The sequence below is a fragment of the Ostrea edulis genome, chromosome 2 (genome assembly GCF_947568905.1).
Source record: "Ostrea edulis chromosome 2, xbOstEdul1.1, whole genome shotgun sequence".
NCBI lineage: Eukaryota > Metazoa > Mollusca > Bivalvia > Ostreida > Ostreidae > Ostrea > Ostrea edulis.
Window position 1 is genome coordinate 107,230,098 of NC_079165.1, and position 18,034 is coordinate 107,248,131.

An 18,034-nucleotide genomic window follows, 5' to 3' on the forward strand; every position below is an offset into this window, starting at 1 on the left:
AGCCCATAATAACCTTTCCACACCGCCCTGAAATAATGAATGATGATAAATATTCAAATAATTCAGTTAAACTGTTTTATATTTATTTTCGATATTTTGAAAACGAAATACACTGAATGTTTTTATTATCATTATTATTGATGCATATATTTGAATGTAGATCTCTTTGTACGGTAAAAGGTATATTGATTGATTTAATGGAGTTTTCAGTCGCTTCGGAGACTTTCCCTTATTTAAAAACCTAAAAATTCATCTTGTGACAAAATGAGCTTCAGTAATTACCATGTTTTCAACAAATTGAAAAAAAAGGCACAACCGTCTGCGCACTGAAGTATGTTTGGGATTGGGCTGCACTCAAAACATGCCTTTAGACTTAACTCTAACCTCGTAATGCTAAAATGAAAATCAAGTTACAATGGAACACCTTTTATTGGTGTGTTTTATGTTTGAGGTGTGTGTGTGTAATTGTAGTTCCTATTATAGGTGTGTTTTATGTTTGAGAGGTGTGTGTAATTGTAGTTCCTAGGCCGCCATTATTAAGAAAGGTGAAGGCTAATTTGCGGTCTGGATTAAATGAATTACGGAATGTTTACAGTTTGTGTTTCGACATAAATTCTTTTGTCTAGCCAGGCAATAAATTTGATGACTTTGAAGTGCAGACTGGGTGACCTTACACAAAGACTTGAGAACAGGCAGTTTACGGATTGTAGATATAGATAGGCTCAACTGAAATATTCATCTCCCTGATACTGTGAAATCTTGTATTTTTCTTCAACCCTTTGCCTCGATAACAGCCTCTATGTTGGACTTCAGATTTTCGAAATTATGTATTACTACAAATCGAATAAAAATCGCTTAAAACTTGTACAAACAAATAAGTAATATTTTCTTTTATTCTTATAATGATACGTTTATACATGTTTAATTCTACTATATGAAATTATATCGAAAGTGGATTTCCGAATACAAAAGTGACCAAATCCGTCACACCTGCCTCGTGTTCGAGGAAAATTTTATTTGCGTGTTGTAATGATTGATTGGTTGTGTGCTTCTTACGTCCCGTCGAGTATTTTTCTCTCCACTGAGACGTCCTCAGCTGTAGGTGAAGTACCACAAAACTTTAGACATATGCTTAACGCTCAGGGCCGTAGCAGTGAGGATTCTTCAGCATGCCAACACCTGCCGCAAAAAGGAACCTTCGTTCTTAAGGTTATATCCGAAAGACCCGTGATTCTCACCTCGTTATAATGATCTAATTTGCCAATACAACCTATCACTGGGTCAAATGCTGTCTAATGTGTTTATACCGATTGCTAGGCCGTTCTTGGCACACTTAATTTTTTTTTACTACGGATAACTCCGTTTACCTAATCAAGATATAGGGCTCATGGCGAGTGTGACCGGTCGACAGGGGATGTTTATTTCTCCTAGGCTCCTGAACCCACCTCTTGTGTGTTCAGGGTTCCGTGTTTACCCAACTCTCTATTTTGTATTGCTTATAGTAAAAATAACGAATGTCGTTATTTTTTATTTTCACCTTTCTTCGAAATGCCGAACGTTTGGCGAATGAGCAATCACTACCTATTTTAATGTCTAAGGTTTGACGCGGCCATCACTCTAGCTGGGCTCGAACTCACGATCTCCTGATTATGAAGCGAACGCTGTACCACTGAGCTACCGTGACCGGTACATGTTGTGTTTAAAACGAAATTAGGAAGTAAAATTCTATCAATAACCGCAAGAGTTGCTTGTCATTGTAAGAGTTTATTACAACATCTGTACAATAGTAGTGTTGGGTAATTTGATTCTTCACTGACAGAACCTTGAGCATCGTTCCTCCGTGTACTGGAGACAATACCCACACATTATGTCTGACAGCTGACTGGAGACCGTGGTGTAGGAACCCGCGTCTTCTAAAGTAACAAACGTCTTTATTTGTAACAAGTAAAACACATTATGTATCTGTATTTTTAATATTAACTTATACGATACTTTAAATAATTGTCATTTGATGAAATATTTGGGGGAAATGCATACCTTCGTCTACCTGCTGAGAAATAACGTTCCTATACTCGGACTGAGGCCGCCAAATACCTGGGATATACCATCCATATATACAACAGAACGAAATCACGAGGGAAAATATCACTGTCTTTAAAAGCATATTCTTCTATTGCACACACGCGTTCCGAATTTCGACAGGATGTTGCTTAGTTGACTGGTCCTCTGATCCTCGATTTTTCCACTCTTTTTATCGTTTTGAGGTATTTACACCCTCTTGCATTCTTCTGCTTATCAATTCAACTCCATTTTATTTTTAATGTGAGTAGTGTCTCTTCGTCATCGCTTCTAATTAAATCAACTTCTGAACTGAACCATAAAATGTTGTGAAATTACAACAATTGAGGAAAACAGTTTTATAATTAATATTTCAGCAAGATAAATGAAATTAACTCAGATATATGCCTTTCACAGGCCGTATCATCACATGCATCAAGAATGTTTTAACAAACAGAATAGCAGGTGTTGTACGTGTGTTACTTACTGGTGTAGCAAATATGAAAAAAAAAACCATACTAATTATACTAGTACACATCTACACATAAAACATTTAATTTCTTACCTTGACTTTAGCACTGGTTTAAACCTCGGTAAGGGGGTAGGGGGTGGGGTGGGGGTGGATATTGGATTATTAAAAGAGCAATAAAACCCTTTGCTGTCCATCCTCTGTTTCCGTATTTTCGAACCATACAACGAAATTCAATAAACCATTACAAAGTAACGAGGTTACAATACTGTTTCCGGCGGAAACACATTACACATTAAACATAATTCGGAATCAGGCGCCATTGCCATTTTCTCAGACGTAACAAACATTCAAGCATGAAGATATGATGGAACATAATATAGGCATGCGAGCCCCCTACGATTGAGCTATTATTTGGATTCTAAAGCAATATGATTAAACGAACTCATGAATCCACGTTTAGTAGGGGAATTGGTTTGGCTTGTTACACAATTCACATCACCATCCGTCCTGAAGTTCAACGCAGAAATTGAATTTGTGAATTAAGCCCCTCCCTCAACTCCATCGTAGATACTAGCGCCAGAGAACGCTTGTATGAAAAAAAGTATGGCGGCACCCTCGTGCATTGTAATTGTAAACCAATTGCAAAACAATGGAAAATCAAAGCTTTACAACTGAATATACAAGAATGAGTTGTATGTCTTCTTCTAAGAAACAGAATTACAATTTGTCAAACATGTGGGTCATACAGTGTGACGGCTTTACATAGGGATACTGTCTTTGAGAATAAATCATTCTTCTCTGTCCGCCATTGTTTAACCTCCGCCGACTTTATCTTCTATTAGGAAAGCAAGGGAAACCACATGATACAATTATCTAGTCCGAAATAGTTTTTGTTCAAACAAAATTGAAATAGTCGGTTATGTTCACTTTGAGGTTAACAATAATGTATATTAACAAGGTGTGTTTGTGAAACACAAATGCCCCCGATGATGGCCAATTCCGAAGATGACCAAGGTCACAAGGACAAATATCTTGGTACCAGTAGAAAGACCCTGTCACAAGAAATACTCATGTGCAATATGAAAGCTCTAATATCTACCATTTAGAAGTTATGACCAATGTCAATTTTTTAAAAAAGTAGGTCAAATGCCAAGGTCAAAAGGTTTAGTACCCACGGAAACAAAGGCGGATCCAGCGCCGGGCGCGCGCCCTCCCGTTTGAATTATTTTTTTTTGAGTTATTTGAGTTAAAGTCTGCAATTATGTTTTATTCATTACCAAAAAAAAAATTTACAAACGCCCACAAAAGAGCAAAATATACGTATGTAGACGTTATATGTTCATTATCTAAATGAAAAAGAACCCAATTTCTTATTGGCACAATTTCGTTAGCTTCCGGGGGCTTCGCCTCCTGCACCCCCATCAGTGCAAAGCTTCAAGGCAACCCCAGCCTTCTACTGCGCCCCCCCCCCCCCCGTTATAAAATTCCTGGATCCGCCACTGGGAAAGGTCTTGTCACAAGGAATACTCAAGTGAAATATCAAAGCTCTAGCGCTTACTGTTCAAAAGTTACTAGCAAGGTTAAAGTTTCTGACAGGATGACAGAATGAATGACAGAATTACAGATTTACAGAATGACAGACAAGACGAAAACAATACCCCCCCCCCCCCCCCCCCGATCTTCGTGAGCCATATGCCTTGATCGGTAAAAGGAGTAATCCGTAGTCAAATTCAGTGTGCTAAGAACGACCTAACAATCGGTGTGAAACACGTCAAACAGTATTTGACCCAATGATAAAATGTATTGGCAAACTAGATCATTATAACGACAATAGAATTTGCGAAATGCTGACTTTAAACGAGGCTGTTGAAATCCCTGTAACACCAACTTATTTGTCAGTAGCCTGTCTCGATCTAAAAACTGATTATGTGAAGAACAAGCTCTTGTGTATCAAGACAGCTGAGAGATATAAACATCATATACAGGTGCAGGAAACCTATACAACCAACACTTTACGCCTCGTTGTATTCTTTACGCTGAAACTAGGATATCGTTTCGGTACCATTTGTGATGTCTTTATCGCCAGGTACCGCCGCGGTGGCCGAGAGGTTAGAGAGTTCGCCCCGCATGCGGAAGGCCGGGGTTCAAATCCCGACCGCGAATGACCTAAGTCGTTAAAATGGGTAGTGACAGTTCCATCGCTAAATGCCCGGCATCAGGTCTGAATGTCACGGGTCCTCGGAGATGACCTTAAAAACGGATGACCCGTGTCACAGTAGGTGTGGCACGCTAAAGAACTCTCACTGATCAATGGCCGTAAGCGCCAAGCATAGGCCTAAATTTGAAGCCCTTCACCGGTCTTGGTGACGTCTCCATATGAGTGAAAAATTCTCGAGCGAGACGTTAAGCAAGACGCAATCAATCAATCTTTATCTCCAGGTAATCTCGACACATGGCTGAATTTGCTACACATTTCTGTCGTAATATGTACATTTTCAGTGCTTTGCCTTAATAATAATAATAATGTCCTTTATTTAAACAGGATAGCACAATTAGTTTAAAACTAGTTTACATTGTGGTCCTGAAAACATATATACAGACAGCAGTATTATACAGATACAATATAAAATAGTATATGAAGGTATGTTGTATACATACATGTCGGCTATGTACATATTTAAAACTGAAAATAAAACCAAATAAATAAATAAGAATAAAACTAAAAATAATCAAAAACAAATCTATATGGTTTTAATTTCCCGAATGAAAAAAATTTCCAAGATAAGCGGATTTAAAAGTTTCTAATGTTGGGTAATATTTTAAAAATTCTGGCATATCATTCCATAACTGCGAACCGTAAATTGTAAAAGATCTTCTAAAATATTGTGTCTTTGCTCTCTGGATATATAATGAATTACTTTGACTTAATCTGGTAGATCTACTGCTAATTTCATGAACATACTGAAAAACATCTAAATAATCGGGGGTTAGACTATGTAAAACTTTAAAGACAAGAATGATAGTTCTATATACAAAATAGTCTGACAGAGGCATCCATCAAAGTCCAATTGAGATGATAGCCTTTTCCTCCCAAATGTGCCATGCATTTTGATAAATATAGTACGACTATTTTAACGGCTTGGGATATTCCGACAGAAATAAAAGTAAAATGTGTATATGAAAAATAAAATTTCAAGTTTGAAAATGCATGAAGGTATGAACAGCAATACTACACGCCATGAAGGTATGAACAGCAATACTACACGTCATGAAGGTATGAACAGCAATACTACACGTCATGAAGGTATGAACAGCAATACTACACGCCATGAAGGTATGAACAGCAATACTACACGTCATGAAGGTATGAACAGCAATACTACACGTCATGAAGGTATGAACAGCAATACTACACGTCATGAAGGTATGAACAGCAATACTACACGCCATGAAGGTATGAACAGCAATACTACACGTCATGAAGGTATGAACAGCAATACTACACGTCATGAAGGTATGAACAGCAATACTACACGCCATGAAGGTATGAACAGCAATACTACACGCCATGAAGGTATGAACATCAATACTACACGCCATGAAGGTATGAACATCAATACTACACGCCATGAAGGTATGAACAGCAATACTACACGCCATGAAGGTATGAACAGCAATACTACACGTCATGAAGGTATGAACAGCAATACTACACGTCATGAAGGTATGAACAGCAATACTACACGCCATGAAGGTATGAACAGCAATACTACACGCCATGAAGGTATGAACAGCAATACTACACGCCATGAAGGTATGAACAGCAATACTACACGCCATGAAGGTATGAACAGCAATACTACACGCCATGAAGGTATGAACAGCAATACTACACGCCATGAAGGTATGAACATCAATACTACACGCCATGAAGGTATGAACAGCAATACTACACGCCATGAAGGTATGAACAGCAATACTACACGCCATGAAGGTATGAACAGCAATACTACACGCCATGAAGTATGCTGGTGGCATGGGATCATGCCCTCATGTATTTTCAAAGTTGAAATTTATTTCTTAAATATCTCCTCCATTTTTGTCTCCACGTATAGTTAAGTGACCTTACTGAACATGTTTTGCCTGACACTAATATTTCATTTTATCAATTTTTTTTGGTCAAGATTTTTATTTATGAAACAAGACAAAACATATACAAATAAATACATGTATAAGATATGTATAAGATACAATGTGTATAAGATATGGTTATTATTTTACCATGAAATCAAAATAGATACAGTCAGTATTATCCCGTCACTTGAAATTATGTTGATGTAAATTAATAACTACAATTGTTTGACATATACTGTATAATATTTCATTTTATACTTTTATTGATTGATTTATAAACAATTTTACATTCCTTGCATCAGTCACTTCTATGCTGTCATTTCAATATATTTATCATATTGTCTAACCACGCCATGGAAGTATGTAATCAGAGTTTGCCTTATTGTGTACAGTACATATAGCATATTAGGCTCTTTCCGTGTCTCCCTCGACAGAAAGCACACCATACATCATCGGGCGGTCTAACATTCCTACCAGACTGTATTACAACTCCTCGACCTAAAGAGAAAAAAAAATCACATCTTAAATATGAATTGGTTTTTGTTATCATCATACAGTTATTGTAGACTTTGATTCAAAGCTCACGTCATTAATAATTGAGATAAAATGCACCGCTAGGGTACATGATACATCTGCTTGTAATTACATTACTTTTCCTGCCAAACCAATAACTGCATCTATCTCATCAGTTGCGATGTCTGCCAGAAGCAGTACATAGGAGAAACAACAGACCTTCGCAGACGGGTCAACAACCACCGGTCCTCCATCAGAACCAAAAAAAGATTTGCCAGTAGCAACATATTTCAATGGCAATAACCACCGATGGGAGGACATGACAGTAGTGGTTATTGATCATGGCCCTAGTTGGTCAGATACCGAAAGAAAGCAGAAGGAAAAATTCAGGATGCATAGGTCGAAGTCATTTAAACCGCATGGTATCAACAAACCTACTGACTTCACCAGGATGAATACGGGCTAAACCCTTACTAGATTTTAAGCTTCATCTAGACCTACTCGTCTGATCTTGTCCCTAACAGTGGTATTATGACCATTTTTGAACACATTGTTTTCTTTTCAATTCTATTTACAATCAGCCTTTTAATTACTTTGACCTTCATAACCGATTGCTTACGGTGGGCGGTAAATCTAGTACTGCCGACTCCCGATTGTCCCGGATTGCGATGTTTTATAGATTATATTAAAACCGGCTAACAGAATAACTTCATATTTCTTGGGAACAATCTTTATGTCCAAATTGATTCATAAAATAAAAAAAACAAACAATATTAATAGGTATAAATACTTAAACTGGAGATGCAGCATACCCAAAAGCGGTAAATCTAGTACTGTGTTTTAAATGCCAAAACCGAAAACGGACATTCTTAATTCTATGCATGATTTTACGAAGAGAATGGCGTTTTTAAAACGATATTAAACAAATCTTTGTATCTAGCAAGAAGTATTGTTTTCTTTTTCACAGTTATTATACTTATATATACAGGTATTTATGATCAAAGCATGGTACAATCTAAAATAACGATCACATGTTCAATTAATACTTTTGATATGTGCAATTATCACCTCATCTAAATCGTAGAAACGACTTTCTAAATCGTAGAAACGATTTAATAAATCGTAGAAACAACTTTTTAAATCGTTTCTACAATTTCATAAATCGTAGAAACGACTTTCTAAATCGTAGTAAGGACTTTTTAAATCGTTTCTACGATTTAATAAATCGTAGAAACGATTTATTTTTATTTTTTCTGCTAGGTAAATTGGCACGAATACGCCGTCGTAAGTAACAGATTTTTTAAAATTGAAAATATCATGATATAATGTATCTAAAATTTATTATTTTCTAAAATCAAGTTCAAATTTTCTTTCTTCCGCAATAAAACCATAACTATTTAAAAAATATTTTAAAAAACCAATTTCGCAAAAATAAATCCATCTTTTCTAATGACTGAAATTATCTATATTAGAGCTCGGAATTTTTTATGTAACTGTTAATTAAATAATCAAAACATCACAGATTTTTAATTTTCAAGATATCAACAATCAAATATTTTTATTTTCTAAAATCAGGTTCAAATTTTCTTTCTTCCCCAACAAAACCATTACCATTAAGAAATATTAAAACCCAATTTTACCAAAATAAAGGACAAGGGACGTTATTGGCTATATACCGCCGAGATTATTTTGATCTTTTTAACTTTCATACTATGCTTAATTATTCTTTTTATTTACACAACTAGGATGTTCTTCTAATCCCACTTACATGAAAATGACGTAATATTTTATTATGACGTTATGAATATACGCTAAAGATGAGCTGTTTAGCGGAATCTGTTGATTTGAAATAAATTATGAATAAACTTTAGCAAAAACTAATACTTTTGCATGCAACAACCAGATTTATATTTTGCATGTTTAATTATCCATTAATATTCTTCTTTCATTATCAATATGGTGTCGGTTGTTGGCTGCAAACAATATGAATTTTAAAAAAGAATGAATGCGATATATATATATATATATATATATATATATATATATATATATATATAATATATATATATATATATATATATATATATATATATAAGCACTAAAGTTCCAACAACATCCGATACCTCAAAGTGTCGGATCCACAACATGGATACAAGATCAAATACAAAAAATTATACAAAGCACTAGATTGTCAAATTTTCGGAACTTCTTCAGGACAAACGAAAAAAAAAGTTTGTCCTGAAGAAGGGACGGGTCATCCCGAAAATTTGACAATCTAGTTGTTCGTGTCGTTGGTCATTCTAGTGCTTTGTATATATAATAGAACATCTGCCCATAGATCTCGGGAATTAGGTAAGAATAATTCAATCAGAAATACAAAAATCAAGAGGACTTACCCTGTGCGTCTGCCGAAGTGTGTCGTCTGTTGTATTTAGAACATACGGCTAGTGTGAGGATTGAAAACATGGCGTACAGAAGGAAAATGTCTGCTACCTTCATGTTGATTGCTGTAGTAAGTACGAAAAAGCCTTTTCTTTTCAAGACAGATGTGATATAAATCATTTGTCATTTCGAAATTATTCAGCTAAGTAATTATGGGTCATAGTTCAAAATCATGTTGGTTATTTCTATTACAATATACACCGAGTTAATTTTCTCTATGTCCCGAGTTATCAACATATCTGCGATAGAGGGACGTATAAAGTATGATTTAGATAGAGGGACGTATAAAGTATGATTTAGATAGAGGGACGTATAAAGTATGATTTAGTTAGAGGGACGTATAAAGCATGATCTAGATAGAGGGACGTATAAAGTATGATTTAGATAGAGGGACGTATAAAGTATGATTTAGATAGAGGGACGTATAAAATATGATTTAGATAGAGGGACGTATAAAGTATGATTTAGATAGAGGGACGTATAAAGTATGATTTAGATAGAGGGACGTATAAAGTATGATCTAGATAGAGGGACGTATAAAGTATGATTTAGATATTGGGACGTATATAGTATGATTTAGATAGAGGGACGTATAAAGTATGATCTAGATAGAGGGACGTATAAAGTATGATCTAGATAGAGGGACGTATAAAGTATGATCTAGATAGAGGGACGTATAAAGTATGATTTAGATAGAGGGACGTATAAAGTATGATCTAGATAGAGGGACGTATAAAGTATGATTTAGATAGAGGGACGTATAAAGCATGATCTAGATAGAGGGACGTATAAAGTATGATCTAGATAGAGGGACGTATAAAGTATGATTTAGATAGAGGGACGTATAAAGTATGATCTAGATAGACGGACGTATAAAGTATGATCTACTTTTGAACTTGACTGTCTTCAAAAAAACATTTGGTTGTGAAAAATGATATTTAGCGCATCCCGTGTATATTTTCTACCGACAGCAAGACACATGGACAGTAAACGATTAATATTTTACAAGCATGAATGTCCTTGGAAAATCCTGGGACTGGCCAATTTTTTATTTATTACTAGAATTAAAATTTCAAATGATGTTAGATTGTGAAATGAATTATTCATTTCATATTACTATCATAAAGGATAGATAATTCTTGTTAAAGTGCCGGAATTTAAAAGGAATATGTAGGGGAATTTCGCTCTGCATTACAACCAATGCATTCGTCATATTGGGAATATGGTTACCCTTCCTCAAAACTACATGTTGGTGGCAATAAAGGAATTTCAAAGACAACAAAACATGTGCACACACCGTTGGGGTCATTACACTACATTGTGCAGACTTAGTCTCTGCCTGATGTTCAACCGATATACTTATATATCAATGTGCAATTGATATTTATATTAATAATGTGCAATTGATATTTACAAGAATGAATATCATTTAGGAACTCTCCATGGAAAATCTTGAGATGTTGAGATCCGAAATTTTTTAAATAGTACTTTTCCAACATTGGAAGACTGCATAGCCCAGATAATGTAGACATTTTGAGATATATTTCCTCAACGAATAATATTCATTTTCATTAATTTTCTATGCAGACGATTCTATAGCAGATGGTTGTCGTCTGGTACGTATATTGTGACCCATTACATGTCAAAATATAAATCATATTTTACCGAATCCAAAAGCTTAACAAAGGTAATCCAGGGTCAATCAGTAGGTGACAGGTCGACCAGTCGAGCGATTCATATTGATCAAAATTAGATTTTATTACCACAAGGGAAATCGAAATAAATCCTTTCCCATGGCGATTGCAATGCGGTAAATAGCCTGTAGAATTTTAATTCGATATTTGAATATAAAGTGGTCTTGATGTGATAAAGATGAATTAAATGGATATATTATGACGAATTTTACGAAAGAGGACAGCGTTGAATTTACAATATTTTAGAGTGGTGACGGGAGCCAATATTGAAATCGCGATCTCTGAAAAAACCCTTACGAACATTATCAAACAAGAAAGTGGAATAAAAATGGTTCAAACTTTAATAATTTAACTCACACTTGAAAGAGGGATCGGACGAAGGTGAAATTAGACAAGGATATGGAAACCTTCCTAAAATTTCCAATGACGCCTAGTTCCTTTTCCCTTTACTAGATTGTTCCGTTTATAAGAATATCATGCAAGATGTGAATAGATTAGGGTCGTTAAAAAGATCTAGTTTGCCAATACAACCTTTCATTGGACCAAATGCTGTCTGACGTATTTTAAACCAATTGTTAGGCAGTTCTTTACATACTGATTTTGACTACGGATTACTCTGTTTACCTGATCAAGATATAGGGCTCATGGCGGGTGTGACCGGTTCACAGTGGATGCTTACTCCTCCTAGGCACCACGTCTGATATATCCAGGGATTCGTGTTCGCTCAACTCTTATTGTTTTCCTTATAGGAGTTACATGTATAAGATTGATCATTGTTCGTTATCTTCACCCTTTCATTTTCCGAGAATGACGAAAGATGATTAGTAATTTCCCGAATGCATATATATTTGTATATGAATATGTTTATTGTTTTGGTACAGATATTTGCAGTGACATTGCGTCGTTATTCACCATAACCAGTTGACCATGTGTAGATTCGATTTACTCTTGATATAGGTTGACGTACAAAACCAGGGCAAGACTATATTGCATTTTTATCCAATTTCATTTTAGGTCATCTGACTCAGTCAGGTGACCTGTTCCTCCCTGTAACCGTTCACTGGTCAGTCAGGTGACCTGTTCCTCTCTGTAACCGTTCACTGGTCAGAGGTCATCTGACTCAGTCAGGTGACCTGTTCCTCTCTGTAACCGTTCACTGGTCAGTCAGGTGACCTGTTCCTCCCTGTAACCGTTCACTGGTCAGTCAGGTGACCTGTTCCTCCCTGTAACCGTTCACTGGTCAGAAAATGTATGGTCTACTTCACCAAAATTATTTACATCCTTTCGAGTAAGGGAGAATATTGCAAATACTATAGCCTTTGTCCTTCTTGGGTAGAGATAGTGACGTGCTGAGAGGCAAGACCAGATTTTAAAATTGTAATCTTTAAAACTTATCTTATTTAGTCTGGGGTATATTGCAAGCAATGTCTGCATACTCATAGCAAAAAATGATATCATTACCAAACTCTTGGAGATGCATGTACTCTTGATTTTGCATTCTCTATAGGATTATGATATTGATTATTGTTCATTGGACATCCTTTTCTAAGCAAGTATCCATGGCATCAACTATGACTTCAGAAAACAATTGCGTTTTACTGAAAAATTACGAAAACACACACATTTTCAAAGCGTTAACTCTATATGAAAGGTGAAGATAACGAACAGTGATCAATCTCATAACTCCTACAAGCAATACAAAAGAGATAGGGGTTTACGGCGGGTGCGACCGATCAACAGGGGTATTTACTCCTCCTAGAAACCCATTCCCACCTTTGCTAATATAATGGATTGGTGTTTGACCTTCTCTTAATTTTGTATTCTTTATAGGATTTATGAGATTGATCATTGTTCGTTATCTTCATTTGTTATTATAAATGTTGATATAGATAATAATAGAACATTAATATCAGAACAGGGAGTGGCTGTGGGTAATAGGTTTTAGTTTGTGAAATCAAAATTTCGTTTCAACATCATATGTAAATACCATGCTCTTTACTGTTTGATTTGAATTTTCTTACCGTTCAATTCAAAGAACAAAGATGTTTACCTGATGACAAGTGGAAAACAAAACTAAGGATACTACTAACTTATTAATGTACAGTAGTCATCATTATACAATTTTATTTCTATGCAATGTTTTTGTTTCCCATAAAACCCAGCAAATTTCTCGTACAATCACTTGCGATAAGCCACGTGTATTTCTCGTGACAAAATCAACAAACACTGGAGCACGGAATTTCTTCTCTGACAAATATCGGAACGTGTAAATATAAATTTGATTTTAAAACATTAACTGGTAACCCAATATCGTGAATCACATATTCTGATTGATTAGCACAACATCGTATAATTTTTACGAATTTTCAAAGTCAATCACTGTGCATATTATAGGAAAAACGTCACTCTTTATATATCTTGAATGAATAATACGTACAACCTATTTATCTTCTTATTAATATACCTTATCCATGTAATGTTTCCAGTTTTATCTGATGGAAGGATAGCTGTAAAGAAAACTCAATAAATTTGGTCAAATTGGTTTATTTATTCTTTATTTCATTTATCAGCAGATCTCATAGATGTATGAATATCATGTAATGTCTCTCTATATTTCCTTTGTAACCATTTCGTAGGGTTATGTATTTCGAATTTCCTTAAGTCTCTATCTTGTGACGAATGGCGACATTGAAAATGATATCCAGGGTTACAATGGCGTGCAGAGACCGCAAACCTCCACCAAATTGTTCCAAGTTCTCATTGTCTGCAACTTCTTACTCCGCAATATCTCCGAAACGATGATAATGCAGTCTGTCCTTGTCATCAACAATGTTTGTTGTGCATTGGACGTAATGTTGTCGAGCAATATATGGATAAGAACATGCGCAAAACGAAGAGAGGGTATATACAAACGAAGAGGGATTGGTAACCTTGCCACATACCACTTGACTTGCATTCAGAATGCCGAATATTTGATAAAGTGGTTCTTTTACAGTTTTAAGTTAGCCCCAGCTTCGAGTTCTAACAGCAGTATCCACTATGACGGCAGATATTAAACTAAGAATAGAATATGTTTGCATAATCTGATTATCAATGCATTTATGCTTGGGTATGCAAAGGTTATTAATTTTGCTTGTTATTTACTGTGTATACAAAAACCCTTTTTTAATTTTATCTTTATAGATATGACACAACAATCATCCCCTCCTTCTGACTGTGGCTTATGATAATCGTTTTAGCGGGTAAGGGAATACTTTCACAGCCGTCGGTGGCGCCCAGGCATGGTTGATGGGAAACACAGCGGCTAGTGGTAGTGGTGGTGGTGGTATCGATGAGTACGCGACAGATCGTCTACTACTCATGCAGTAAAATGAACACTCCGGCGCAAAAATATTAAAGAAAAACTGGCAAATAGAACACATGAGATTGTGGTGGTTGGAACGGTGTACAACAGGTGGACCTGAAATATACCAAATGAAACGGTAAAGATAACGGACAGTGATCAATGAAACGGTAAAGATAACGGACAGTGATCAATGAAACGGTAAAGATAACGGACAGTGATCAATGAAACGGTAAAGATAACGGACAGTGATCAATGAAACGGTAAAGATAACGATCAGTGATCAATGAAAGGTGAAGATAACGATCAGTGATTAATGAAAGGTGAAGATAACTAACAGTGATCAATGAAAGGTGAAGATAACTAACAGTGATCAATGAAACGGTAAAGATAACGAACAGTGATTAATGAAAGGTGAAGATAACTAACAATGACCAATGAAAGATGAAGATAACTAACAGTGATCAATGAAAGGTGAAGATAACTAACAATGATAAATGAAAGGTGAAGATAACGAACAATGATCAATGAAAAGTGAAGATAACGAACAGTGATCAATGAAAGGTGAATGAGTGATGCAAATGTAAGCTATAAATGTGTAATTTTTAAATGATTGCATGTTTAACACGGAAATATGTAGATAAGTATACAAAAATAACAACATGGGTATAAATGTTTTTATTAGATATGTGCATAGAAATGACTAAATGTATAAAACAGATATGACAAAATGTTTGATACAGAAATAAGTGAATGAATAAGAAAATATGTAATGCGGAAATGATTGCATGTTTAATATGGAAATACCTAAATGTGTAATACGGAAATGACTAAATGTCTAATATATAAATGACTAAACGATTAATACAGAAATGACTAAATGTGTAATACGGAAATGACTAAATATGTAATACAGAAATGACTAAATGTCTAATACTGAAATGACTAAATGCCTAATACGTGGATGACTAAATACCTAATACGGGAATGACTAAATGTCGAATATGGAAATTACTAATTGTATAATACGAAAATTACTAAATCTGTAATACGGAAACTATTAATGTGTTATACGGGTATTATTAAACGTTTAATACGGGTATGATTAACTGTATAATACGGAAATGTCTAAATGTGTAATACGGAAATGACTAAATGTCTAATACGGAAATGACTAAATGTGAAATACGGAAATGACTAAATCTGTAATACAGAAATAGCTCAATATCTAATACAGGAATGACTAAATGTGTAATACGGAAATGACTAAATGTGTAATACGGAAATGACTAAATGACTAATACGGAAATGACTAAATGCCTAATACGTGGATGACTAAATGCCTAATACGGGAATGACTAAATGTCGAATATGGAAATTACTAATTGTATAATACGAAAATTACTAAATCTGTAATACGGAAACTACTAATGTGTTATACGGGTATTATTAAACGTTTGATACGGGTATGATTAACTGTATGATACGGAAATGTCTAAATGTGTAATACGGAAATGACTAAATGTCTAATACGGAAATGACTAAATGTGAAATACGGAAATGACTAAATGTCTAATACAGGAATGACTAAATGTGTAATACGGAAATGACTAAATGCCTAATACGGAAATGACTAAATGCTTAATACTTGGATGACTAAATGCCTAATACGGGGATGACTAAATGCCTAATACGGGAATGACTAAATGTCGAATATGGAAATTACTAACTGTATAATACGAAAATTACTAAATCTGTAATACGGAAACGACTAATGTGTTATACGGGTATTATTAAACGTTTGATACGGGTATGATTAACTGTATAATACGGAAATGACAAAATGTGTAATACGGAAATGACTAAATGTGTTATAATACAAAAATGTCTGAACATGTAATACGGGAATGACTAAATGTCGAATATGGAAATTACTAACTGTATAATACGAAAATTACTAAATCTGTAATACGGAAACGACTAATGTGTTATACGGGTATTATTAAACGTTTGATACGGGTATGATTAACTGTATAATACGGAAATGTCTAAATGTGTAATACAGAAATAACTAAATGTGTTAAAATAAAACAAATGTCTGAACATGTAATACGGAAATAACTAAATGTGTGTATAATACTGAAATGAGCAAATGTATAATATGGAAATGACTATATGTGTAATACAGAATGACTAAATGTGTAAGACGGAAATTACTTAACATAAATACAGAAATGACTAAATATGGCATGACTAAATGTATAACGCAGAAATGACTGAACATCTAATAACTATATGCCTAATACGGAAAATAATTGCAAATGTAGTTAGTTTCTTAATGTATATCAGGAAATTATTGAATATGTAATATAGAAAAAAATTAGACACATTCCTACTTAAACGATCATTCGCGAATGATGTTCATACGATAACTAAGGTTTGAAACACCTGTAATTGAAAGTCATTTTCGTCCAAAATATAGTTTCAATATGGACAATTGAATAGAAACATAAACATTTGTGACCGTACGCCAATGTAACTAACATAGTCGTGTGCTCCATGACAACATGCAATATGCGCCACGAAGATTTACAATATTATCACATTTACATAACATATCTTCATGAGTGATTTGTGCTATCAACATCTTTTGACTTTTTAAATATATTTGCTCAGACAATATATAAACTATGGTTGGTCTGCAATAAATGCTCACCAATAGGAACAAATGAACGGACGTTTCCTGGCCAATGCATTATTCCTCCCTGCGATTCCACTAGAAGAATGCTCTCACATATTACCACAAACAGGCATATTTGGATTTTCATTTTGAATGAATAAAGAGATAAATAAATCCTACTGTTTACTTACAATATTTTATATACATAGATTGATAGAATGTTGCTGAACGGAATTTCAATCAATCTTTAATTTTTCGTGCGCGGTACAGTGAAACCCGTGTGTTATTTTTTTTATAGGTGTAACCACATTAGGTTCTCATCTATCTTTTTGTCAGAAAAATAGGGAATTTCCAAAAAATGAGATATATTGCTCAAGGTATTAATTAGGTTAAAATAACATTTTCACAGTACCCGTAATCCTGGGAGACAATTGGAAAATAGTACTATAGTATTGAATTTACAGCAACGATCAAATTGAATTAGGACTCACTTCAGAACTGGCGACATAACTATACAGGGTTGACAAGTACGATGCACTACTTCTATTGTTTAATGTTAATAGCATAATTCCTGATTTTGTTTACCGATAATCAAATCCAATGGAAAAACATCTTGAATTAAGTTAATTGATGTAAAAAAAATGTATATATATATATATATATATATACACACACACACACACACACACACACACACA

At 34.7% G+C, this 18,034-nt stretch overlaps 2 long non-coding RNA genes across 2 annotated transcripts; both read right to left on the minus strand.

Moving 5' to 3' along the window:
• Positions 1-1,748: 1,748 nt before the first annotated feature.
• LOC125678629 (uncharacterized) lies at positions 1,749-2,361 on the minus strand. The gene is made up of 2 exons (XR_007371570.2): positions 2,038-2,361; positions 1,749-1,913 (listed from the first exon to the last, which is right to left on the minus strand). It is a non-coding gene; the product is annotated as an uncharacterized LOC125678629 (long non-coding RNA).
• A 4,523-nt stretch (positions 2,362-6,884) lies between these two features.
• Positions 6,885-9,707, minus strand: LOC130052044 (uncharacterized). Its single transcript, XR_008800394.1, has 2 exons — positions 9,574-9,707; positions 6,885-7,162 (listed from the first exon to the last, which is right to left on the minus strand). It is a non-coding gene; the product is annotated as an uncharacterized LOC130052044 (long non-coding RNA).
• Positions 9,708-18,034: the final 8,327 nt, after the last annotated feature.